We start from the raw sequence: 24,698 nt of genomic DNA, 5'->3' as shown, positions 1-24,698 counted from the left end.
CGGCCGCCGTTTTCCAGAGGATCATGGGAAACATCCTGAAAGAGATTCCTGGGGTCGTGTGCTACCAGGACGACGTCCTAGTGTTCGCCAGAGACCATGAAGAGCACGACAGAAGATTGAGACAAGTACTAGCCAGGTTTAGGTCACAGGGTCTGACAGTGAGGAGAGAGAAGTGTGTATTTAGGTGTGCTGAACTGGACTTCCTGGGACACAAAGTGACTGCGGAAGGAATCCGTCCCAAAGCAGAGCTCCAGAACACCATCGTAAACCTGGCGCCCCCGAAGAGCAAGGAAGAGATTAAGTCTTTCATGGGAATGTTAGAATTTTATGGGAAGTTCATACGGAACCTCGCGGGGAGAACGCATGCTATCAGGCTGCTGTTGAAAAAGGACACGGTGTTCAATTGGAGTCAGGAGTGTCAGTGTGAGTTCGAGGACGTGAAGAATGCGCTTGCAGAAGCACCCAGTCTGAAGTCCTACATACCTAACCGGACGACTATAGTCACCACGGACGCAAGTGCCAAGGGGCTAGGGGCAGTGCTCACTCAAGTAAGCAAAGACGGAGAAGAAACTATAGCTTTCGCCTCAAGGTCCCTCCAGAAGTCAGAAAACAACTACTCCGTGATCGAAAAAGAAGCCTTAGCAGTGTTCTGGGCGTTGAGCAAATTTAGGGACTTCCTGTGGGGCACGACGTTCATCCTTCGCACCGACCACAAGCCATTGGTGGAGGTCTTCAGTAAGAAGGGGCTGGACGCGATCTCCAGTAGGATCAGGCGTTGGGTGGTTGGCCTCCAGGAGTACACCTTCAATGTGGAATATGTCCCTGGAGCTCGCAATCTGGCGGCAGACTGTTTATCGAGGTTGGTGAAAGGAGGCGATGGGAGTGAATCGCAGGACAAACTGGAAGATGATTTGGATAATCACCAGATGGGAAATGTTTGTGCCATCCAAAGAGCAATAGGTGAGGAAACTTGGAAATGTGCATTAAAGGACGACGAAGTTTTGGATGAGGTATGCAAGAGAGTAACAGACAGATGGAAACAGGAAGATAAACGCGTGGAGGCCCTTCGGCCATTCTGGATTGTAAAGGATGAGTTATCTGTGGTCGACGAATGTCTGTTCAGGGGATCGAGGTTGGTTCCCCCCGCAACTGTGAGAGAGAATCTCATTGACATAGCTCACGATGGCCATCTGGGCATCACCAAGACCAAACAAAGGTTGAGGGAAGACTACTGGTGGCCGAGCATGGATCTGGCAATTGAAAGGAAGGTGAGAGACTGCATCCCGTGTAGCATCAGCGACAAAGTGCTGAGGCAATCGACACCTCCAATGGTGAGCAGGCCGCCGCCATCAGGACCCTGGGAAGAGTTGGCGTTGGATATCGTCGGTCCATTGACAGGAGAGGTGCGCACGCCATATATCCTGGTGCTCATGGACCTGTACTCCAGATGGCCAGAAGTGAAATTGGTGAGCGAAATCACAACCAAGATTGTCATCGAGTTCCTTCAAGGGCTGTTTGAAAAGGAAGGATTACCCAGCAGTCTACTCACGGACAATGGAGTACAACTGTGTTCAAAAGAGATGGAGGATTTCCTGGGAGAGAGAGGAATCACGCACAAGCGGTGTGCCCTGTACCACCCAGAGACAAATGGCATGGTGGAGCGTTTTAATAAGACCCTCAAGGAGAGCATCCAGTTAGCCAAAGCCAGCGGCATGAATTGGAAAGAAGAAGTGTGGAGGCGCATCGAAGCGTATAGGTTCACCCCGCACCAGACGACGGGTGTTACCCCGTTCGAGATGCTCCGAGGAAGGATACCCAACACCAAACTGTCTCCGGGGTGGATGGGATGGCGCAAAGGTTGGTCAGACCACTCCAAAGAAGCGGAAGGGTTAGTGAGGCAGGAAAGAGCAACGAGGGAGAGGAAAGAAAGATTCGACAGGCTTAATTCTACACGGGAGGCCGGGTTCCAAGTAGGTGATGACATCAAGATCAGAACACCCACTGGCAGGGCAAGTGAGTCAGGATACAGTAGGCCCACCAAAATCACTAAGTTATTCAGGAATGCCATTAAGACCCAGGAAGGGAAGATTTGGAACTTGGGGAGAGTAGTGAAGTTTTACCCACCCGGGCAAGGTTCAGATAGAGGCAGTGTTGGGGAGGACGACTCCGAAGGGAACAGTGGCCCCTCTCCCAAGAAACGGGAGGCGGACCCCCAACCTGGTGGAAGAAGTAGCCTGAGAATGACCAGACCACCCAGACATTTTGAACAATATGTGATGATGTAATCTGCCTGTAATTATCTGGTTGCAATGCTTTAGTTTCAATGTTTTTCCGCAGGGAAGGGGGATGTGTGGTATCTTCCACCACTTCTTCTCCCCCCGGTAGCTCAGCTCACTTTAGAACGACTCGCGGTGACGTCATCCCGAATGTCACCGCGACCAGGGTTCTAAGTTGAGCGCCCGTGACCTGAAGGGTGATCTGCAGGGCGCTCGCTGTGGCTGAGGTCGCTTACTCTTAAGATGTTACTTTGAGTAAATAAAGGTTCCTGTTATAATCAACATTTGGCGTCCGTCATCTGTGAGCGGACGCTACAGGTATCATGTTCTATATTTTTTATACAGCATGTCCTTGGGAAGTGAGAATTGTCAGTAACCTCAGATGACCAGTTCAGGATCCAAAGCAAATCTTTGAGATGGCGACCTTGAGTTTAATAAAGATGCTCTATTTATAGTGAATGTAGATTGGATATTCGGAAATGAAAGTAAATTAGACACTACCTATATCCTTTATCCACATAATGCCTCAAGCTTGCTATTCCTCCAAGGCATCAAAGAGGCGTTGATTTCAATTATTTTACTAAACCCTAAAGACGTCATTTTATTTTCTACTTTCGAGTCTGGTTGTAGGGGAGCTCTGTTGTATCATCCAAGAACACCTTCAAATGAATTTTACTGTAAAATAGTGATGGTGGTAGCCCAAAACAAGTAATAAAGTCACTAACATGTCATATCCAGGCAAAGGTTTTAATAATTTAAAACTGAGTTCGACCCCTGGTATCTATGGCACAAAGCAGACTGACTTAACTTAGAGAGTGTTAAGCATTTAGAAGTACCAAAACAGGGGGGGCGGAGCTAGCCTGCAACGGAGATGGCCGCTTGAGCCGTCTGCTCCTCCGCCGCATTTCATATCCTGACAAAATATCCTGTATTACCGGTGCCACACTGCCTACGAACGCTGGCACATCGTGTTGGAACATTGGGGGCACACGAGAGACGTTCCGCGCTCCGAGCCGACGGCGAGAGGCACTCCTGAGGGCCTGGGCAAGCTCCGGACGGGATCGACTGCTACGCTACTTCCCTGGGCTTGAAGACATTGATAAGCCTGCGCTGGTGCGCCCCACGGCTGCCGTCGCCCGGGGGTACTTGAACGTTGGGACACCTGACTCGGAGCCGTAAGGACAGCAATCGGCGCCCACGGTGAGGAGTCTCGGGAAGAGGGGCCGGACTGTGTGTGCCTTGCGAGCCTGCTGCCCCGGATCGAGCGCACCGCTTACTTTAGCCCCCGGCTCCGTCTGGGCCGCTGGGCCTCCAACACACGGCGGCGCCGGCGGAAAATGACCCCTGAGACGCTGCGTCGAACATATTGAGCCTACATATATGGGCCCTGATTGACCACTCCAGACTGCGTGGGGAGCGCAGTGAATACATCGGCCTAGCGCTGATGGGAGGAGGCGTGAGGCCGGGGACCCCCGACCTCCGTCCTTAGCTCACAGATCCTGTCCCATGTCCTGTTTTTCCGCCACACATCAGTGTCCATGAACAGTACTACAGCCCGATGGCAATCCTGAGAATTTCCCGTCATTGTGGAGTGGAGTATTGTCCTGGTTTGATCTTGCACCCTGCCCCTGTCTGAAGCCGGGGTCTGGAGTGCTGCCCTGCCGGGTCCCGATCGAATGACAGCGGACTGGAGAGGGCGGCTGGGTCCGGTTGGTTGGCCTTGCGGCATCTTTTAGCCTGCTTTGTGGCCCATTTGCCGACCGGTCTCATACTGAAGGGGGAGAGGCGTGTGATGCCCCAGACGGTGTGGCGGAGGTTCCTGATCCGGAGATCTAGTATTCGCCTCGCTGATGCCTTTGTGTGCGAACATGGCGGGGCGGACTGAGTGTGGCCAGACATTGCGAACTGTTCTGGCAGCCCTCGAGGCACTTCTGGAGACAACGGAGGCTTGGGTCTGTAAATTGACGTCGGCGGCAGATGGCATACGGCGATTGGAACCGGACCCCGACTCATCGCACGGGATTCGATGTGTGACCCTATCCTCGACAGACACCCCGGCGGCGCATTTAGACCCTGTACATGGACACGTGACTACCCCCACAGAATTGGAACTGCTTGATCATGCTGCGTCCTGTGTATCGACTGTGGGGCCCGACTCACTGGATTCGCTATTTGTGGACCCTCTAACTGCTATTCCCATTCTGGTAATTTCGTATCGGGATTGTGAACTGAGTTGGACTGTGTCGCACCCCCTTCCCGGCTGGTCCGCTAAGATGGCGGAGGAGGAGATATCGGACCGTACAGCAGGGGGAGAGTGTAGTCAGCATCGGCCATGTACTTTGGGGTTTCCCATCTATCCTTCATCTCGCAAACTGTATTTCGGGGCTTTTCATATATTTTTTGGCACTTTGTTGAGAGAGTCCTACTTGTCGGGAGGAGACAGCACGCTTGATCGAAGGGGACAGGGCTGAGATTGTTGTTTTTGGTTTACTGTAGTGGTCCAATCGGGGACGAGATTTGCTCCATTGGGACGTCGGAGTGTGGGCGGGGTTTACAGTTTCATCCAGTGTGTTCTCCCCTTGTATTCTACACGATGACATCTACCAATGGGTGGTTACTGTTGGGGCGGGGAGGAGAGTCCGGTATGGCGTACAACACTATCCCCCTCCATTCCTACTTTTAGGATCGGGGTTTACTCACCTCTTATATTTCTTTCTTTTCTGTATTTCGGGTTCTAGTTCTTTGGGGCGACAGGCACGCTGCTAGGGGGGGTAGGCCGTAGTCACCTGCAGGGGTGCGGGGTGGGGGGTTGGGGGGTGGGGATTTTTTTGTTTTTCCATTATTCGTTTCTATGGCCTTTTTCTTTTTCGTTCTTTCCTCTCCTTTCTCTTGCTTCCTATTTCTCGGGTCAGTGTTATGGGTACATGTTTCTGTTTATTATTGATCCTTCTTTATTTGTGCCAATACTTCTAGGGTACTACTTTATCGTTGGGCGAGCTCTTCCCTTGTGCGAACTGTGATTGAATGCTTTATTATCCTGAATCATATGCCTTTGCGTCATTATTTTAACTACGATCTTCTAATTGTGATTGTCTTTCTTCCTGGCAAGCCCTTCATATGACGTTGTATTACTGTATGGCACCTGATCCTCATTTCTTATATTATAAAATGGAGCCTATTTGACTATTGTACTTTAGTGGGTGCATTTGATGACACGTTCTTAACCGAAACTGTGGTGCTTCCGCTTCATGGGATGCTGAGTTGTGCTAATTTACTGTGGTGGAACCTAACTAGCGGCCGACCCTGGCGGTTGTAGGCCCATCTCTGTAATTGTTTTGACGTGACAATAAAGGCTTTAAAAACAAAAACAAAAAAGAAGTACCAAAACAGTTAAAAAGTCAAAAGCACAACACAAATAAAAACACAACTCCAATTTAGAAAAACATAGTAAAATGAAATATACAAAATTACACCAAATGTTTAAGAGAAAAGGTAGCAACAGTAATCACTGTTCACAGGTGACCGGGAACTGGGCACAATTTCAGGCTGACTGTGATGGAGAGCAGCTTAGATATGCCAAGCAGGTTTGTCCTGGTCAAATATTTTACCTTAGAAACTAGTCTCTAAAATGAAAGGCAAAATCCTTCAGTGGGCCAGGTTGCAGACTGTATCCGAGGAAGTTCTCTGGAAGCCGGATAGTCATGATACGAGGTCCCACTGAAGCTGCTAGTTTTGGTAGGAAAAACTCTGAATGGGTAAAGTTCACATTTCATGCCCAGGGAAGCCCACTTGGTTGGATACGTTCATGCATTCTCCCGGTCAAGATTTCAATGTTGGAACATAGTCTGTTTTTTGGAGCACATATTCCCCTAGCAGGGCATGACTGTAGACTGTATCCAGGAAGGTCACATCGAAGTCAGAAAGGCTGGCTGTTGGGTCCGCTGAAGGCAAAAAACTTGGAGCAGGACCCACTTGGTATTCTTGCCCAGCGAGGACAAGCCTTGAGCTAGTGACTTTGTGGCTGGTCTCGGCCTTCCAGATGTCTGGAAGTCCCAAATTTGCTTAAGTCCAAATCTTACAGAGAGTGCAGAATAACTCCTTTGGGTCCTCAGAAACTGCACCAAGGGGTCAAACCTCACTGCAGCAGATGCCACGAGAAGGGTCCAGTCCAGCTCCAGTTGCAACTGGTCAGGTGGGCACTTCAGGAAAAATCCCCTTGCGGCTTGTTGTATTCTTTTAGCCACACAGAAGGTCATCCAGCTGAACCGTGGAGTCCACTACTTTGTCCTGGGTACAAGTGGGAGCAGGCCCATTTTTTTATGTTTCCTGTTTTTCCACAGGTTCAGAATGTGTGCTGATGAGCCTTAGATGAGATACTAGCTTTGTAGGTTTCACTAGACTCCTTGACACTCAGTGATGTGGTGAGTGCAAGGTAAGCGATTTAATTAATTTTTTTATTCCATTTTACCTATCCCTTTGTCTGTCAACTTACTCCCCGCCCCGCCCAACTGATCTTAACTGTGCCGGCCCTGCCTGCAAAGGTGTCCGACATAGGACCTGGAGTACCGAATCCATGCCTGATATTCAGGCTAAACACTTGATTTGTGTATAAGTTCCAGTTACATTCATTGGATTTTGTAATCCTATGTGGAAATCCTGAATATCTGACCCTGATCGAGTCCTGATGAACCAATCCCGGTAGAACCTGTGGCTGAGTGTCACAGTTTCCCCAACCTCACTGGGGCATCTGAAGGACCCTGGCCCGTAATCTTCATTGTCCATTATCTTGGCATGCCACTTTTTTGTCACTTCTTTGCAATTTCAGTGATATTTATGGTTATTTTATGGTTGATTGTCAGTACTAAATTTAGAAAATAAATGAAACAATTAGTGCAAGAACTCAAAGTTTTTCTTTGGAACCCATTGTGGAATCATAGGGTTCCCAAATGCCAAGACTTCCTAGTCTTTATTCTACCTAATTTCCACCTCATGTCTCGCTCTTCCATCACCCTACTCATACTGTCTCTTAAACTCGCTCTTGAAGGTTCTTTCTCCTCCCTGCATTCTCTCTTTGCCGCAGTTTTCCTGCCTTTCTGTAGAGATGACTCATATGGAATGCAAATGAGTTGCCTAGCAGCTTAGAATGTTATCTTTGAAGTAGATCAAACTGAGCTGTGAAGCAGGCTGTGGATGAGCTGGAGGTCCCTGTACAAACTCTACAATAAAGATATCAATTTTATCAATCTATTTGGACTCATCTTTACATTGGCGACGAGGGAAACCTTTCTGCGCAAGGGGCAGATGCTGGTGCCTCCACCCTTGGACTTTGGAATATTTTACATATCATCATCCACCATCTAGTGAGTAAACTGATTAAATTCTGTACTCAACTGATTAAATTCTGTACCCAACTTAAATCTATTTAGATCCAGACTTTCAGCTATTTTAACTCTACCTTTGATAAGAGGAGAATACAAAATTTTGAAAGCAATATGAACTTTTATTCAATCAAAATGGAATTCTTGTGAAATACTACTAGTATTTTCTTGCGCTTCAAGTCTTAAAATAACAAAAACTTATACTTGTGCCTTATTGTGGTTGGACACAGAGCTTGAACTACTGAAATACCTGAAGTAATATTGGTGTTTTATGTGCGAGCGTTGGCTCTTTCTGCATCGGTATTTACAAGCGCTGAATTATCTACTTTCAACTATTTCTGATTTTCAAGCCTTTTTGCTGATTTGTCATTGCTGGCGAAAATCGGGAAATCGTTGCTTCCTACAGTGGATACGTTGAATTTCGACTTTTAGTGCAAACCTTGCACATTTTGGACACGTCGCTCGAGAAAAGAGTGTTTGGAGTCATCGCTTTGGAAGAAAAAACTTGAAACCGATCTTTATAACTTACTGTCATTATTTTGGAAGGAAAAACGATTTTCAAGTTTCAAGACATGAAGGTTTTTATTTTAATTTGTTATGTTAGTTTCTTTATTTTAAACTAACCTTCTTTCATTTGCAGGTGAAAGTTTAAATTTAATGTTTTAATTCTGTAAATTGGTTATTATGAGTGATCAAGCTTTGTCCACTCCACCTGCCTTTTTACCAACTCCTGGTGAGCCAACCATACCGTGGAAGGAATGGAAGAAATTATTTCTTACCTACATTCTTGCCACTGGTGCTGATAAATATGGTCCAGTGCGTAGGCAAGCTATTTTACTACACAATTTGGGTGTGGAGGTCACAGGCTATATGAAAATCTCCCAGAAGTTTCCCTTGGTAGTGGAGATGGACAAGCTGCAAATGTTTATGAAATGAGTTTGCAGATGCTTGAAATAAGGTTTACCACAAAAGTAAATTTAGTTCTTGAAAGACACAAATTTTTCTGTAGGGTACAAAAAATGGACGAAGATATTGCATCATATGTTGCTGCTTTGAGAGGGTTGTCACTGACTTGTCAATTTAGGACTTTAACATATTCACTTATTCGTGATCAGATAGTTAGGTGTACAAATAATAAAAGAGTACGTGAAAAGTTATTAATAAGAGATTCAAGACTAGAAGAGGCTATTCAAATAGCAAAGGGGTTAGAGCATACTGATATTTGGATCAAGGAGATGGATAAATGTACCAATTCTATTGCGAATAAGGAGGGTGCAGTGAAAGTTTCTAGTTCTAAAGATTCAGAAATTCATGCTAATATTGATGAAACCAAAATAACTAAACCTTTGTGTAAAGTGCATGAAAAACCTAATAGTAAAGCTTTTGATAAAAATAAGGAATTTCGCCAAAGCAGTAGCTCTATTAATACGCGACCTGTCAAATGTTACCGATGTGGTGCACCTGGCCACATTGCTTCCAGTATGAAGTGTATGGCCAGGAACGCAATATGTAGAACGTGTGGTATGAGAGGCCACCTTGCTAAGGTTTGTAGAACTAAAATTCCCTCTGTTCATGAAATTAATGATTCTTGTGAGGATGTTTGTGAATTTATTCCCTCTATTGATAATATCAAGGCTTATCAAGTTAATGTTGATGATAATGTTGAAATTAACAATATTGATTTGTCAGGTATTCCTAGGGAGAGCACTGACAAACTGGATAAGCCTCATTATGTTATCAAATTTGATACTGTGGGAGTAAAAATGTTAATTGACTCTGGAAGTCTATATACCTTGATGTCAAAAGAAATGTACATTAAGTCGTGGGGAGTGTCTGTTAATGTAAATGATTGGGATCCCTCAGACATTAGAGCTGTAGGCTATGGAGGGAAGAACATTGACATTTTGGGTTTAAAATGGATGGTAATTGAATTTGACAACAAGAAACTCTATGGTAGAGTGTATCGGACCGAGCAAGGATCAAATTTGTTGGGGTGGCGTCACCAGAGAGACTTAGGTATAGTTTTGAATCCTAATGCCACTATTCCAGTGCAGTCTATATGTTTAGTGAATAGTGAGAGTTATGATTTGTTAATTATGGGAAAGTACTCTGATGTTTTTTGTGATGAATTGGGAAAGCTAAGAAATTTTTCTCATAAAATTATTCTCAAGAGTAATGCTACTCCGGTAGTTCACAAAGTTAGATCTGTTCCCCACCTTATGAAAGGTCCTCTACAAGATGAACTTGATAGGTTACTGAAATTGGGCATAATTGAGCCTATTGAGGCTTCTGAGTGGCTTGCACCCATTGTCGTCGCTCCTAAAGATGGGGGAAAGAGAATTCGTTTATGCATTGACCTTCGCGATCTTAACAAGAATATATGGGTTCATCGCCAACCCCTACCAAACATTTCAGAGATGTTGACGTCAATGGGTGGGGGGAGTGTCTTTAGTGTTATTGATATGTCATCAGCATATCACCAGATTGACCTCAATGAAGAATCTAGACATTTAACATCATTTGTAACACCGCTGGGTGCTTTCCGTTACCGCAGGATGCCCTTTGGATTAGCTTCTGCCTCAGCGGTGTTCCAAAGGGTTATGGGAAAAGTTCTTCATGGTATTAGTGATGTACTTTGTTTCCAAGATGATGTGTTAATTGTTGGTAGAAATTTTGATCATCATGATCAAGTAATGGAGAGTGTTTTATGTAGAATAAGAGAACATGGGTTAACTATACAAAGAGAGAAATACCAGTTGAGGAAGGATGTAGTTAATTACCTAGGTCAAGAAATTTCTAAGGAAGGGATCAGACCTAAGAAAAGTATTGTCTCTGCCATTAGAGATGCTCCTGTTCCTACTAGTAAAGATCAACTAAGAAGCTTTCTTGGTTTAGCGGAGTATTGCTCCAAGTTTGTGAGAAATTTTACTAATATTGTGGAACCATTGCGGATTTTGATGAAAAGTGGTGTCGAGTTTGCATGGAGTGATGCATGTGGAAAAGCATTCCAGGAGATTAAAGATGGAATATTGTCTGCGCCCAGCCTTGGACACTTTGATGTTAGAGCTAAAACTTTTATTACCACTGATGCGAGCGCTATAGGTATTAGTGCTGTTTTAACGCAAGTGTGTAATGGGGAAGAAAGAATTATTGGGTTTGCATCTAGAAGGTTACAGGGTGCTGAGAGATCATATTCAGTGATAGAAAAAGAAGACTTGGGGTGTTGTTGGGGCATTAAACATTTCAAATACTTTGTGTGGGGCTTACCATTTAGACTTTGCACTGATCACAAACCTTTAGTTCATTTATTTAAGGGTGGCAAAGGATTGGAAGGGAGTGTTACTCCGAGGATATCAAGGTGGATTTTATCAGTGTTGGAATATAATTTTGAAGTGGAATACATGAAAGGATTGAAGAATATAATAGCGGATTGTTTGTCAAGAATACCGGTTGTGGTGAGTGATATTGAGTCTGAGGTTGATGTTGAGGAAGTGAGGTATACTGAAGAGCAAGCTTTTGGGTTGGAGCAATGGAATGCTGCAATGTTGGAAGATGAAGTATTGAAAAAAGTTATGTTTTCTATTTCTAATGGTTGGGATGCGCAATTGTGCAATGATATACGGTTTAAAGGTTTCATCAATGTTGCAGAAGAGTTAAGTGTAAGAGAAGAAAAATTGTGGAGGAGAGATAAATTAGTACAACCGGAGACTCTTAGGTCTAAAATTGTCATTATGGCACACGAAGGTCATTTAGGAAGAAATATGACTAAGCGACGTGTACGTCAGTCATACTGGTAGCCAGGTTTAGATAATGAGGTTGAGGCAGCTGTCAAGGACTGTTATGCTTGTGCTGCTAGTGACAAAACCAAAGTTTTACGTCAACCTCCTCTTGCTTCTGTGAAGTTTCCTGAGCGTCCTTGGGAAAGGTTGGCTTTAGATTTTGTTGGTCCTATTTCCAAATTAGGAACGAATTGCAAATTCTTAATGGTTTTTGTTGGTTATCACTCCAAGTGGTTAGTGGTCGAGAAGTCTGAGAGTATTACAACTGAGAAAGTAATTAAGTTTCTTGAAAAGGTGTTTTTGAATGAAGGAATTCCAAAAGTTTTGGTGTCAGACAATGGTCCTCAGTTAATTTCTAGGAAAATGGAGGAGTTTCTTTGTGGAAAAGGTATTAAGCATGAAAGGGTTGCTTTATTCAGGCCACAAGCCAATGGCTTAGTTGAGAGAATTAATCGTTTGATCTTGGACAATATACAACTTTCTTTGTGCAATGGTTTATCCTGGTCTGAAGAGTTAAAAAAGCTAATGTGGTCTTATAGAGTAACACCACATTCCATGACTGGAGTGTCAACTTTTATTTCTCTTAAAGGAAGGGAACCGGGTTTGAAGGAGATACCAGGGTGGTTGAAAGACAGGGAATGTATATGGGTGAATCGTGATGTGATTGGAGAACAAGTTGTCAACAAACAAACCATTGCTGCCAAACATTATGATCATTTAAAAGGAGTCAAAATTCCTAATATAAAATCAGGTGATTGGGTAGTAGTAAAACGTGGGGGTTTTGTTGCCAAAGGTGATAGCAAATTTTCTAAACCTGTTCGAGTGAAAGAAGTAAAGAAAAGTGTCTTGACTTTGTGTGATGGGTCTACTTGGAGTTTAGGAAATGTGACTAAGTGTTTTTCTCCTTGTATTTGAATTGATCTTCACTGCTTAGGAAATGTAACTAAGTGTTTTTCTCCTTGTATTTAAATTGATCTTCTCTGCTTTGTTTTTCTGTATTATAGTTTCTTTCAAGTTTTAGTTGTGGTATATGTAAGGGGGGAGGTGTGTAGAGATGACTCATATGGAATGCAAATGAGTTGCCTAGCAGCTTAGAATGTTATCTTTGAAGTAGATCAAACTGAGCTGTGAAGCAGGCTGTGGATGAGCTGGAGGTCCCTGTACAAACTCTACAATAAAGATATCAATTTTATCAATCTATTTGGACTCATCTTTACACTTTCATTCCCTCCTTTATCCATTTTCTACCTTTCTCTCCCTTGCACTGAGTGATGATCTGATGATGAAAAATAAGTTCCAGTCTCCAAAATTGAGTGCCGGTGGTCCCAGCGTTGGATTGGTAACGTGGGCACTTGGGCAATGCCCGAGGAGCCGGTATCTGAATTCCTGCTGTGGGCTGCTTTTTTGAGCAGCCTGGGGGGCCTATTTGGGCGGTTTCTGCGTTGTTCGATGCAGCCAGTAGCCCAGTGGGTGCCTGAGTGGCCTTTCTGGAGGTAGATGAACGTCCAATACCTCCCTTTTATCAACGGGCAGATGTGTCACTCCCTTTTTCTCGCTGGGCTGGCCCATTAATATATGCCTATTGAGCGGGGGCAGGGGGCTTGAGCAAAAGTTGCCTCACTTGTTTTCAGGTGTGTTTCACCAGTGTAAAATAATCCGTGCTTTTTTTATAAACCCCTCCCCCCGCCTTTTTTAAAAATAAAATTTCGCAGAAGCAGTGGTTTGCGGAATGGCAATATGCAAATGTGGGCCACTTTTTTTTTTAGAGTGCCGGGCCAATTTTTAATCCAAATCCAACCCTGGGTGTCCCCACTGGCAAGCACCAGTACAAATCAAGCAACAATATATCTCCTTTACATATACATCTTTTTGATAATTGGGTGCAGGTTTCGCTGCATGAATTCATCTGGCAATGTCACAATTGTGTGACAGCCTTAAAATATGCAATGTTCTATGCTGCTATGTTTGCCGTTGGTATACCTGGTTTCCAATATCGTCTAATTGTCTGTTTCTTTTTGGCTGTGAATCTTGCTGTATTTTAAATCTTACCATAAAAAATAATGGGGTTACTCTGTGTCCCTTAGAACCTGGGTCTATATGGTATGAGCTACAGTGTGTTCTGTCGGTGTTTAGCTTGTTCAAGATAGCGAGCATTTCCCTTTCTGTCAGATCTTGGCTGGTTTGTGAAGTGCGTTAATTTCTTGAAGTGCCTGTTTTTCAGATGTCAAGGGCGGAGAGGTGCCAGTTTATATACAAAATATAAAAAAAAATATTATTGATTAAGTTTTAAACACATTTGGTAAGAAGTTTAGTTGTTTGGAAAAAGAAGGGGGAAAAAGACTAGGAACATCTGCTTTGAAACATTGGTAGAATGAAGGAGGCGAAGCACGTTTTGTACAAGAATACGAGTCACAAGGGTATTTCATGGGTTAGTGAGTCAGGCACTGTGTTGGCAATCAGGAGCGTGGCGGCAAGTCATGACACCAGACTGGCATGCCATGTCCTGGCCCTTTGACTCACTTAAAGTAACTGGTTTTACAGCTTTTAAACTAGGTGCTTATTGGCCAAAAACAGTTTAAAAATCTACATTTTAGGGTTTATATGTAAGTTTGGGGTTAGATTTTCACATTTCTGGAATCTTCAAGGAATTCCACAATTACTCCTGGAAAGCTCCTACAGATTCAGTTATACAGGTGTATTTACAATCGTCAGCAGATACTCACACGCAATTGTACATAGAGATCAACCTATTGTCAATATACTTAACAAATGTGCATTTCATTCGCTTAACACAAAATGACCCCCCTCCCCCCGCGCAGCATATAATGAGGGGCCCATGAATCTCCTATATCTTGGATATATTAATTGGCCCTTGGCTGTACAGGGGCCCCCCTTGAAGCGTTGGGGGCTGCGCTGCAGGGGCCCGCATTAAGCCCCTGCTGCATTCACACTGAAACTTTTTTCTAAATTCACAAGATTTTTTCCCAGTGTAGAATTAGCTTCCACTGCACCTTTCTCAATTTTAAGGGTGTTCCCTTTTGTTTCAAAGGCTAGAAACGGGTGTAAGCCTGCCATTCACAGATGCCAATCTCCGGCTGTTTCATTAGTGGGGTTGGGCTGAGAAAATATGTCGGAATTCCCATTCTCATGAGTTGTGAGTGAGCACAAAATGTATAGGGTAGTACAGGCCTTAAAAGGGTAGTACTGGCCTTAAAAGACCACTCCCCACCAATGGAATAAAATTTGTTGTAAATACTGTTCCACAATGCTATGGTAAAATTACATGTGAGAAAATAGATATAGACGTACAAATTGATGTTTTCTGTACAAAAGATGTGTATTTGTACTCATAAATCAAGCCATTTGAATGCGTAAATTAAGCTTAAACTTACAAAATGAACGATTCTTTACTCTGGTCCTAGATTCATACCTGTGCTTTCGTGAGCTCCATTCAGCGCACTATCTTCGCTCTTAAACAAAGTGTGCAAACAAAACAAGAAACATGTAGAATATCAACTTTGTGGTTTACTATATTTGGTCGTCGAGACGGTTGCCTTAAAACTCTAAGAATACCGGTTGTGGTATATACTTTCATTCTGAGAAGTCAGGACATGGGGTTTGTTTACAAATAGGCCATCCTATCAAATCTTTGATACTTCCTGCATAGCAAAAACAAACTGAAAATGTCTGTGACCTAAAAAAACAGACTTCCTAAATGCGAATACGGTTTTGATAGCATCAATTCTAAATGTATCAAGCATTTAAATAAGTAACTGATGGACCGCGTAACAATTGGGATCCAAATCAATGGAGCGTTCCAATAGTGGATGCGGTATCCTTCAGTTGTATTTTACGTTCATAATGTCTGCATGAATATACAGCTTGTGCTATCTCAACCTCTGTCAGTCACTCAAATGAACTGATATTGCGCTTTTGTTCTGAACCGGGAACCCCAAAATATGTCTGCCTGGTGCCCCAAAAATCCATAAGATGAAACTGCACATAAAGACTGGCCTAGAAAAGGAAGGCTTTAAGATTTGAAAGACTGTGATGCCCAAATTAAGACATTTCTAATACAGTAGTTAACTCTAGGGATGATAGTTAATAATAATTAATTTAACATAGTAGGTAGAACATCTGCTTACCCATTTTATCTGCTTTCTTGGTCAGAATTTACTATGCAGTCCAGGAATGAAAACTGTACTAACCTGTGCTTAATGTAATCATTGGCTTCACTATCTGTCTCCCATGTTCCTGAGTATGTTGCACAAAAGTTTCCCCGGTATTTCACCTAACATGGTGGTACTCAGTAGCTGGGACCTATGTTGATCTGATGCTTGTCTTTGTATTCCGAGCAGTATAAAAAGTTACAATATTTGAGAAGACATGTTTTGATGTCACCACTCTTTTGGGAGATTGACACCCAGTGTAACCATTCTTTATACGCTTCTGAGGTTGAATACTGAGCGGCCACAGGCAAAGAAAATAGCTCTGGCTTTAAAGTGCTAATGCCTCTACACAGCATGTGTTCATGTCTCTGATTGTGTAGGTTATCAAATTAAAACCAGACCTCCTGGCTTTGCCAGCGCATGTCTTTCCAGTCCTATAATAGTTAAGTTCCTCAAGCACAATGCAGGAACACTCTTGATCCTTACAGATTGTTCAGTCCCCCAGGCCTATGTCATGTTCCACTACTCTTATATTACTACTGATAGTGAGCTAATCCTTCATTGTACCAGTTCCAAGGATGCAGTTTCTCAAATTTGATCATAAACACTAATTTAAATTAGCTTCATTGCAGAGTAATGTTTCAAGCAGTTTTTATTGCTTTGGTTGTAGTTCTTTTTAATAGTCCCTGGAGGTATAAGCAATCACCTCTTGATAGTCTTTCCAGTCACTAAATTGAAATTTGCTTTTAAGAGCAAGAATTAAATTCCCCGTCTTGTGGATCCAAGACTAAGAAAGATGTTGTGGTTGCAGTAATGCGCGTGCATTAACCCTTATCTGATCCATTCTGGAAAAAGAGAATACCCTGTGAATTGAGTGGTGATCTCACGGAGTGCTGGAAAAGCTGTGGATATTTTCCACTTAGGAAATTTTCCCATACTGTAACCTTTAGTTTGCTACTGCTAGAAGGAGAATGGAAAAAACGTAGTCTTCTCATCTAACAAATGATGGCTTCTCAGGTTCATCGTAGGCTTCTTATTTTCTACAGCAGGATTAAATTAAGGGATTACAATGTGTGTTTTTTCAGGTGGGTATGTGAATGGTGAACCGGCTATATGGTTGTGCACATTGATAGGAAACCGGGTATCTAATTGTGGACCTGTATGGGATATTGCTCATGCACCCCAAAGGGGAAGCAAAGAAAGATTTTCTTCCATTGGCATAAAACTCTGGTTGTAAAGCGGGAATGCCATTTATTTTTGAGATGGAGCCTCCCTCTTCCCGACACAACCCCATTATTAATTGTAATTTAAGGGAGTGGATTCTGGAGTGCTGTTTCTGATGTGTGGGGGGTTCACTATATCATGACCGAAACGTCAACTAACAAAAATATTGAATCCACAGTATTGACTTCTATTATATTGTCAAGGTAAGTGGATGTGTTAAGGGTAGTAAGCATATAGTTACCTATGTATAAATACCTTGATCATATAATGGTTGTTGATATTGTGGAGATTTTAGATGTTGATATTTCGACAATGATACACAGACATAGATCCTTTCTGAAAAAATCTTCTTAGGGTATTTATCAGGTAAGGTTGTTTCGAACAGTGTTGTGACTGGAGTGTGTTAACTTATGAAGTGTCGGAAAATAAGACCCATCAAAATAAGTCCTAAAACCATTGTGGCAAAAGACAACTCCAACCAAAATAAATATTTGGTTGCTTTTAGCTTTATTATTTCGGTTGTCATTTTAAATTTTATATGGAATTTCTGAATACCTTTCTCTCAGAGACGTACTCTTCAAGAGCAACTAACCTTATCTAACTATTTATCTTTATAGTTGTGTTATTTATTGGTGCTTAGTAATTGTCATATATGCCTTTTTTTTCTCCTTTTTTTTTTCTTTTTTTCCATATATTTCGTATATTTATTCATATTCAAATTGTAAGTTATTAATAAGTTTATTGTACTTATGATGTAATTTACTCAAAATGTCAATAAAAAATTGTAACACAAAAAAAAAAAAAGAGCAACTAACCTTGGAGCTGACTTGGGTCTGTAATGGAACAAAATCTTAACAACTGCATTTTGTTCTGAGCTGTCTCTCGTCCTCAAGTCATTCTTTTCATCACAGAAGGCATGAATAATGTGATACCCTGAGACGTATGCTCCCGCCATATTGTATGAATTATACTGCATGACAATAATATTTAATTGACCACATCAACCTAACCATTAACTTGTGAGGTAACAATAGGTACGTATAATAGGTGTATGCAATAGTTAATAGGATTAGGTAGATCAGATAAAGTTAAAATAATATTTTTCATGACTACGTAGTAGTAGGCGATGTACCAGATGCAATATCATTGACCTTGAAAAACATTTTACAACCCACAGAGACAGTGAGATGAGTAGACATGGACACTGAAGCACAGATTTTGCATATCTGAAAAAGATTTGATCTCTAGAAACCCCCCATCCAAGCAGAACTACGTAGTGGAACGTAAACAGTGCTACAAGGCCATAGGAATAGCAGATGTGTGCTTTACAATTAAAAAATAACATAAAACAATAACTAACGTTATCATAATGACATAAAGTAATCAATACATATCACCATAGGAGACTTAATAACCCGCTTACTGGTCCATATTATTCCATTAACGTGTAACTGAGTGCAAAGCTGGTGACAACAATGATTAACTACACATACCTACATATTTTATATAATGGGCTCCCGGTTTTATTGTATTTATATTTTTCTTATTTCTGTCTGTATTTATCTATATTTATTTTTGCAAATGTTACCTGTGTTTATCCATATTTATTTTGTTTTGTGAAAAAATGAAGCTGAAATGTACAAGTTTCTGCATGTATTTAACTAGTTAATGTGCACTCATGTCTGAACGCCTGACAGGTTTCAATGATATATACACACTCAGGTGGTAAAATATGCACTTGTAAGAAAATACATACTTTTTAGTATCAATGTTGTGGAAATCTACTGCTGTTTAAGGCTCTTTACTAAAATCCCTATGTTTTTTTAATCCATTCGCCTGTCAATCCGCACAGCTATAGTCATGATTGACAGCATTTAAAATCACTCAAACAACCCAATTTCCGTTTTTATCCACATTTAAAAATAAATACTGACAGGAAAATAAATGGTTCTCGGTCTGTAGTTATCTGTAAAAATCAGTAAAAAGGGAAAACAGGGAGCCTTATAATTATATATCTATTTAATCCATTTATTTTCTTGAGTGTAAACTCTACACCGAAGTGCGTTAATGTACCATACTATACAAAATAAAACATTAAAATGCATCCCAACATTACAGGACAATTTTAATATTTCTGAAGAAAGATACAAACCTAATAGTGCATAAGCAGGAGGAATAAATTAGGCGCCCGCGAAAGAGAGGGAGAAATCAAAAGCCCTACACAAACACTCGTTCCTGAGGGGCTCCCAGAAATGTGATTGGAACCTTTCCTAAATTGACTGAAAGCCAGTTCCATTTCACAACAGTTTGAAGCATTGCTAAATTTTGCAGTCTAGAAGTGAAGCAGATAATTAAGGAGAAAAGGTTCCTTGTATAAAATCGTGGATGTCTGAGCAAAAAAAGAAATCACATCTAAATCTGTTTCTCTTGCACTCTTCAAAGAATTAGGGTTCACGGGTTCTAACCAGTGACGCTCATCCTTAAATCGGTGCATTCAGGAATTAGTTCCATTTCGATGCTTCCCCTGAAAATCGGAGGAAAGATATATAATTAATGCCATATATTTAAGTAATAGAGAACAGTGGTTATCAAAGATTCACGCTAGATGCTGCATCCAGAAATTAACTTACATTTTAAAGAATGGAAAATTATGCTGATTTTCAGAAATATAATTGGTTCAGTACTCGTAAAGGTATCATATTGATATGCAACATTCACTTGCAGACAATGGAATACATTTCAAGGGCAGTAAACCGACTTGATCAGCTCATCACAAATTTATTTGGAATGATTGCTGACCTCCTGGGCATCTTTAAGACTTCTTTACTCTAAAAGTTCCCCTCCTGAGGAAAGTTGCCAAACCACATGGCATACTCTCTCTCACCTAACCTTTTAAGTCTGAGCAGGCCGCCTGTTTAATAGAAAGTTGGGAACGCTTTCTTTGGCATTGTGTCGTGGGAATTCGCAGTGTAAACATTTATGTAAGCCACTTGAAAGAAAACATTTTGGAACGTAACGAAATGTTGGTCTGAATGAGATTTTTGGGAGGGAACATAACAGTATCTGTGCCTCTTTGTGATGGCCAACTCTCAATGCCTGTTTGGAGCCTTGCTGCAAGGAAGCTTTTTAATACAACATATCTTCCTTCCTTCTTTAGGAAGACTTTCATTGGAGTCTTTTTCTAAGGCACTGTGGTGGGGATACGGATATTTTAACCCCTTGGGCGCGGCCGCGATTCTGCGCCTGTGCGGCCGTTTTTAAAAGTGGGCGGGCTCATGACAGCCCCCAGCCGTGATCAGCACACGAGCACCGTGATGCATGACGGCTGGGGGCCGTCATCAGCATGGAGGGGGTTAATAAGCTTCAAGGATAGTTCTGAAAGCCCTTGTGTGCTTTGCTTTAATTTGGAGATTCAGGTACTGAGGGGCATATTATCAAGGACCGGTGTTAAAATTATCGCTGTTTTATCGGCAGGAAACTGCCGATAAAGCGGCGATAATGGGCTTGATAATACGCACTTGTTAATTCCCATAGAAGCCCATGTTAACACCAGAACATGGGCTTCTATGGGAATTAACAAGGGCTTATTATCAAGCCCATTATCGCCGTTTTATCTGCAGTTTCCTGCCGATAAAACGGAGATAATTTTAACACTGGTCTTTGATAATATGCCCCTAAGTTCGGGACTTTTGGGAGTGGTAGTTGGTGGTGTGTGAAATGCGAAAAATAAACAAAAATAAAATGAACCACTATGACATAGGAGTGACTGCTGCCTCGTCCCACCAAATGCTTTTCATTCGAAGGGGAGACTGAGTATGGGATGGGGAGCCTGTCAGACTGCGACATGTTTTGCCCAACGTCAAGTTAAGAGGTGGAGCAGGGACATCATAATGGCAGTGCTTATGTTTCTGAACGAAAGAAAAAGACGACATGACTTCTGTTGGCAATATAGCACCGACTTTATTATAAAAGGCAAGCGCACACGCGGAAGGTCGGTCAGCTCTGTGGAACTGCAATCTGAGCTTTGACTTTACAATGCGATGAACAGCTTCTTTTATACATGTCTAGACATAAATATGTCATACATTTGCATAGTAAACCTGCTAAAGCACAACATTATTATCAAAAGATTATAATTTCTGCAAAAACAGCTAGTCACGTGTTTACGAAATACGATTCAGGTGCACAAGTTATTGTTAGTTACTCTTCCACACCATAGCTACACTACTGATGTCTTCGGCTTGTCTAGTACTTGAAGCCTAGCAATGCTATGCTCCAGACACATCTGCTGCTTGGCAAAGCCTAACCGCCCACCTATTCTGCGCCTCTGTGCTGCCTCATCTACATATTTTCTCAGCTATGTATTCTTGCAATGCGGGCCTCTGACCTTCCATTTGTTCTATGCCTAATTATATTTCTCTATTCTACTGAAGCTCATATCTACTTCCCTCCCCCTGGGGTCCTGTCTCCATCTGTGCTCTTTTTTTTTATCCTGCTACAGAATACTACTTAGACCTGTATTCCTCCTTTAACACTTAACACTGAGCATGTCTGTCTGCTGGTGCTTTCATTGACATGAGTAGGCCTTTTTCATGCTGATGTCTGCCACATATCTTTCATTTTTCAGTCATTGCCAGCCGCCCTAGCAATCAAAGACAATTACTGTCTGTGGCTGTGGCAAAATGGTGGTGGAGCTATGGCCTGGTGAGAAGCAGAACCTCTGCCCAGTTCAGATGATGGCCTTAGATGTAAAGGCAGATACATGTACACATTGCTGGATTGATGGAATTATGTGATTCTTTGGTCGCTGCTTTTTCGGCATCATAATGGATTTGCTGTGTCTGCCGTGTAATCAATCATCTGCTGCATAATCTGCAGATTTTAACAGAAAAATGTGTTTCTATCTCAAACAGATTAAAAGTTACTACAAATGTTGCCACATATGTTCAAGCTCAGTGGAAAGCTTGTCTCAAAGATTAATTGGCCATCTTTCAGTTGCTTAGTTCTGTATTTGTTTATTGAACTGGTACTAATGATGAGAAATCTTTGACCAGACAGTATTTCCATGTGTCAAAATTAAAAAATATTGAAGTAATACTATCAACAAATGTGTGCATTACAGGGCCGGACTGGCCATAGTGGGCACCGGGCAATCCCCCGGTGTGCCGCTCGGGTGGGGGCCGGTTTTGGGCCCCTCTGGGCCGTTTTTGTTACAGGGCCGAAATCGGCCCTGTACCAAAATCGGCCGAAAACCAGCCCCAGAAAAGAGCTCGGCAGCACCTCCAACCCATCCCTTCCCCCTGAGTGGGGAGGGGGGCCGGCCGAGCACTTTGCCAGGGCCGGTTGTGGTTCCCAGTCCGGCCCTGGTGCATTATGCTGCATAATTTTCCCTTTCTTGCCGCATAATTTAGTTAACCCTGCGGCTTAATTTGCTGCTCCACTGCTGCATAATTCCAGTGGTCCTGGCTATAGGTATTTCCTTTAGCTAATCTATCTGTTTTCTTTGACTCACCTGCCTAATGCCCTCATTACAAGTTGTACGCAGGTGTTTTACCACATGGTTTTCAATGGTAATACCTCTCCGCCCGATATGGCATTACTGGGTGGCCATACCACACCTATTCAATTCTATTCTAAAAGCACTTATAAAGAGCATAGCTACTGTAAGCATTCCAGATCTGATAGTGTGGCACAGAAGAGTTCACTTGGGCCATGAGGGGAAAGAACAGGCGCCCATTCTGGAAGAGCCACGTTTTCAGTGAATTCCAGAACAGAAGTTCCTTTTCAATTGATCCAAGAGAGAACGAAAGGCTGTTCCACAGTTTCGCAGCATTGTATGAGATTGCACGCCCTCCTGTTTCGTTCTCTTAATGACAGGGATCTTAGCCAAATAGGGATTAGAGGAGTGCATGGATCTCCCAGGTGTGTAGAAGGATAGCAGAGACCGCAAAGGTCCAATCAAATCAAGGACAATCAAGGACAGTCAAAGGCCCTTTATCGCGAATTGCCATTATCCACACAAAGCAAGTGGAGGAGGCATAAGGCTTGTCAGGCAGATTTATGTCTCTGTATGATGTGTTGCATCTGAGCGGCCAAATTCTGAACTATCTGTAACTTCTTTATTGTGGCTTTAGGTGCTCCAAAGTAGAGCGAATTGCCATAGCCTAGGCGAGAAAGAATGAGCACCTGGACTACCAGCCTTTTTGAGGTAGAAGGCAAAGGAGAGATAATGATATGGGATGGTGATACCGCATCAACACTTGCTTTTCAGTCACATCTTCCACCTGCTCAAAGCAGATAGAATTTTGGAGAAAACAAGGGCACAAACATCGAACTGAATCTGTGATAAACAGCCCGGATATTTTTTCCTGATTCCGGGGTCTTGTCCTTGAAATCTCTGGTGAATGGGGTGGTAATGCCTCCTGGTAACAGTAGTCTTAAGCCCAGGATTACTAACCCATGTTACTGCTCAGCTCGCACTGGGACCCTTAAAGGGCTAAAAAAAAAAAACAAGCATTTGCAATGCAATAGGTCTCGCAATAGAAAAGTTTAAGCTTTTGGTGTGTAAAATGTAAAAAAAAAAAAATGTTGTTTATGTTTTTAAAATTATAAAAGTATTAATTTTGTTATTAGAAATGCCAATAGTTATAAAGTTAGCAAATGTTACATCTATAGCATTAGTAAAGGTACATGTTTAGTTTCCCCCTGTCTTACATGTATTGATCTGACAAATCACAATGTTTTAACAAGAACAGAAGTGAAAACATTTAACATCTTTTTATGACATTTGTAATAAAGCTTTAAACATTGACAGAAAATATTTGAAACAGTTGTTGTTGAATGGTTGCACAGATTGATGTTGTGGTGGCGCTGAATGATGTTGTTTTGGGGACAAGTGATGCTGTGGCGTTCATTGATGCTGTTGTAGCGCATAGTGATGTTGTGGTGCCCCTGAGTGATGGTGTAGTGGTGCTGTGGTGGTGCTGAGTGGTGCTGTGGTGGAAGTGTGCACTGCCGGCTGGTGGTGTGTGTGCCTGGTGGAAGCATGCACTGACGGCTGGTGGTGTGTGTGCCTGGTGAAAGCGTGCACTGACGCGCCTGGTGGAAGCGTGCACTGACGGCTGGTGGTGTGTGTGCCTGGTGAAAGCGTGCACTGACGCTGGTGGTGTGTGCCTGGTGAAAGCGTGCACCGACGGCTGGTGGTGTGTTTGTGATTGGTGAAAGCGTTTACTGATGGCTGGTGGTGTGTGTGTGCCTGGTGAAAGCGTGCACTGACGTCTGGTGGTGTATGCCTGGTGGAAGTATGCACTGACAGCTGGTGGTGTTTGTGCCCGGCGAAAGCGTGCACTGATGGCTGGTGGTGTGTGTGTGGCTGGTGAAAGCGTGCACTGATGGCTGGTGGTGTGTGTGTGCCTGGTGGAAGCGTGCACTGACGGCTGTGCACTGACGGCTGGTGGTGTGTGCCTGGTGGAAGCGTGCACTGACGGCTGGTGGTGTTTGTGCCCGGTGAAAGAGTGCACTGACAGCTGGTGGTGTTTGTGCCCGGTGAAAACATGCACTGACGACTGATGGTGTCTGTGCCTGGTGAAACTGTGCACTGACGGTTTGCGTGTGCGTGTGGTTGTGCGAGTGGTTGTATGTGTGGTTGTATGTTGTATGGCGGGCGTGAAACTTAAAGTACGGCCGGCCGGCTGGCCGTAAAAAAATAATTATGGGAGGAGAAGCCCTTTGATGTGGTGTCACGGCCTGGCGGCCGTGAAAAAATGCAATTAGGAGAGGGGAGAGTGGTGAGGAGAGTGGTGTTGAGAGGGGAGAGTGGTGTTGAGAGGGGAGAGTGGTGGTGAGAGGGGAGAGGGGAGAGTGGTGAGAGGG

The 24,698-nt window shown here is 42.9% G+C and overlaps 1 protein-coding gene across 1 annotated transcript in view; it reads left to right on the top strand.

Moving 5' to 3' along the window:
* Positions 1–24,698, top strand: part of BCL2 (BCL2 apoptosis regulator) — a 529,265-nt gene that overhangs the window by 313,412 nt on the left and 191,155 nt on the right. The window lies entirely within an intron of this gene.

Source organism: Lissotriton helveticus, chromosome 4_1 (genome assembly GCF_964261635.1).
Source record: "Lissotriton helveticus chromosome 4_1, aLisHel1.1, whole genome shotgun sequence".
NCBI lineage: Eukaryota > Metazoa > Chordata > Amphibia > Caudata > Salamandridae > Lissotriton > Lissotriton helveticus.
The sequence above is the reverse complement of the archived record's forward strand: the minus strand, read 5'-3'. Positions and strand labels throughout refer to the sequence as shown.